We start from the raw sequence: 3,074 nt of genomic DNA, 5'->3' as shown, positions 1-3,074 counted from the left end.
GATAATCCCTGTAATAGTGACATTACCGTGGTTAAAAGAACAAGCTTCAGTTCTGATGAATCCTGGTCTGTGGCCTGAACATGTCAATTAACGTCTCTGGGACTTAGATTCCTCATCTGAAAATGAAGACTAAGACACGAGACTCCAAGCTCGCTGGCCGTTGTAATGGTCAGACTTAGGAAGAATTTTCAGTCGTAGTACACAGTCGGTAGCTAGCATTCTCTCCTGCTGATCTACACACGACCCCTCGTGGCTTGTCCCACGGTCCCTGGGACCTGGACAGGCAGGGCCTTGTCTGACCACAGGGGTGCTATGCCAAGAAAGCCCATGGCTCAAATATCCTTGCTCCTCTGAGGCCCCTTCCCCCACACCCCGGGGACTCAACCGTCCAGGGCGAGCTGCTCTCCCAGTATTTCTGGGAAGACTTTTATTCTTTGTTCATCTTGGTATTTATGGTTGACATTCCAAGAACAGTCAGACAAGATGAATGTCCCGTCTCCAGGACCCAGTGGTGACTTGCCTCCCTCGCTGTAAATTCAGTTCTACCTATTGACACTGTCAGGCATGCCTGCATCGGGTGGGGAGGAGGGGTGGCAGGCGCTTGTCTGCAGGGGACCGGCTACTGGAGGCAGAGAAGCCCCTTAGACCTGTGAGCAGATGCCTGGCTTAGGGAGCCCGGCGTGTGTGCACCGCTGTCCACAGCGGCCGTGCCAGCCTGCGCGTCACTGAATCTCGGGCCTGAGTCAGTGTGTGCAGCCTGGCTGGAGGCTGAGGGCTCAGGCCTGTCGCCGTTACCATTGCTCTTGTGTCGTGACCTCTGACTTCGGTTGCAGTTCCTGTTGGACGGGGTGATACCCTGTGGCTTGCACTTAGCCTTCATCCACCCGCACACTTGGGTCTAGGCTGGTGGTGCAGAAAATGCATTTGCACACGCATGTGTGCTCATAGATTCAGACACACACACACATAATCACACATACAGAAACATACGCTGTTATGTGGACACAGTTGGTGGCCGTGGAGTGCCAGGATGCAGCCTTGCAGTGCCTGTCACATGAGCAGAGCAAGTGAACCCACCTCTTAGCCTTGGGGGCAGCCTTTCCAATGAGGTTTGTGGGGTGAGGGGCCCTGAAGTTGCCTTTGGCCTCTCCCAGGTACACCTGCTTGAACATTTCCTGGGCCAAGAGGCCACCTCCCGTGCCAGCTGACTGTTGCTGAGGGCAGGAAGGGCTCCTGAATACTCCGAGCTGGCCTTTCCAGCCTGTCCCTGCCCGGCTGCCGGCCCCTGGGCCCTCGCCAAGCCCGGGCTGGCACAGGCTGGCAGCTGATGTGTTTATTTGCCTGGTGGCGGGGGTGGGCGAGAAGGCCGGGCGATAATTGGTACATTTTGTAAGCAATCATCTGCTGGCACCTTCTGCCTCAGCGTGTGGGCCGCCCAGTCCCGTTAATCATGGTCTGCAGCCCCAGGCCCCTCTCCTGACAGCCTCATTTCTCTCCCCTGGAAGGATAGAGCCATCCCGGCCCCTAATGGTATTATCTGTTATTCCTGGCCACCCTGCTTGCTCCAGGCATGTGGCCAGAGCCAGGGCCTGTGCGCAGGGTGGGCAGGTGGGCGTGTGGGTGGGCAGGGGGCGGCAGGCAGAGGATGGCTCTGGACTGGGGCTGTGGCTGGCCAGGACTCACTGGGGTGTCAGAGACCTCGTCTTCAAGATTCTCTGCACAGCACTGATCTGTTTCCGCAGGAAGGAGACAGGTGGGAGAAGCGGAGGCCCCCCACCACGAGGTCATGCAGCTGGGCAGGTGACATGGACCCCAGGTCCCCCTGATTATAGCCCCTCTGGTGAGACCGGCTCTGGACTCTGCGCTCACTGCAAAAGGAAAATCATTATTAATACTGTCCAGATGGTGAAGCTCCCCCTCAAGTCTCCTCACCTCTGAGAGGGACCCAGGACACAGCCCAGCACGGGACCTGAGGTCCGGGGGCAGTGAATGGGTGGTGTCCAGCAGGGGTCTTGCGGAGAAGTGCGTCCGGCATCATCAGTGTTGTTGTTTGTGACGAAATGATGGCATGTGTGGGAAAGACAAATGAACCCCATGCAATTAACAAGCAGCCCAGAGTGTGCCCATGTAATTAATTCCTTCATGGCTCTGCCTCACACGCACAACAGCATCAGAGGTGCTAGGTCTTTGCAGGGTGTAGACCCTACCCACCCTGGGCCCCTCCTGGGTTCACTCAGACTTCTGCGTTCTCCTCCTGGGCCACAGAGGCTGGGCGGGGGCTTAATAGGAGCAGAGAGAAGGAAATAGGATTTGTATATCTGGGTGAGAAGTTTCTCACATCCAGCCGGCTCTCCAGGCTGAGACCACTGGGTGCTGGCTAGACCCCTCAGCTGACCTCCTTGGGAGCCAGGGTGGCTAGGCTGATGGCCCCCAGGAGCCAGGAGAGAAGGGGCAGCAGAGAATGAGATGGTTGGATGGCATCGTCAACTCAATGGACATGAATCTGAGCAAATGCTGGGAGCCAGTGAAGAACAGGGAAGCCTGGTGTGCTGTGATCCTTGGGGTTGCGGTCGGACACGACTGAATGACTGAACAACCACAGCGGCAAGAGGCCGTGGTTGAGGGTTCAGCAGGTGTAGAGTTGAGGCCCCCTGAGCCTTGCTGGGCAGGCCTCCCTGGCTTCTCCCCATAGCCTGTTGCATGCACTCCCCACTTGGGTAATGCCTCTTGGGGTCCACAGAGCAGGCCTTCTGGGACAGCTCTGCTGCATGGGGCCTGTGGGTGGTCTGATGCATGCAGTCCCTCCCCTCCGCCTCTGGGGCTCTGCCTCAGTTTCCTCTATGAGGACAACTGCTGTGGCTCCCTCAGTGGTCCCCTGCCTGCAGCCTCATCTGCCCCCTCCACCAGCAGTCACAGTCATCTTTACCTTTACCATCTTTACCATCTCAAAGCTCCACTGCGCTGTCGTCTCTCCCGGGTCTGAAAGCACCAACGGCTCCTCACTCCCAACCTGGCGGCAGCTGAAGGTGTGGGTTTCTGGAGCTGCTCTCATCTTCCAGCCAACTTCCTCCCCC

Source organism: Dama dama, chromosome 21 (assembly GCF_033118175.1).
Source record: "Dama dama isolate Ldn47 chromosome 21, ASM3311817v1, whole genome shotgun sequence".
NCBI classification, from domain to species: domain Eukaryota; kingdom Metazoa; phylum Chordata; class Mammalia; order Artiodactyla; family Cervidae; genus Dama; species Dama dama.
This window is presented reverse-complemented; position numbering follows the sequence as displayed.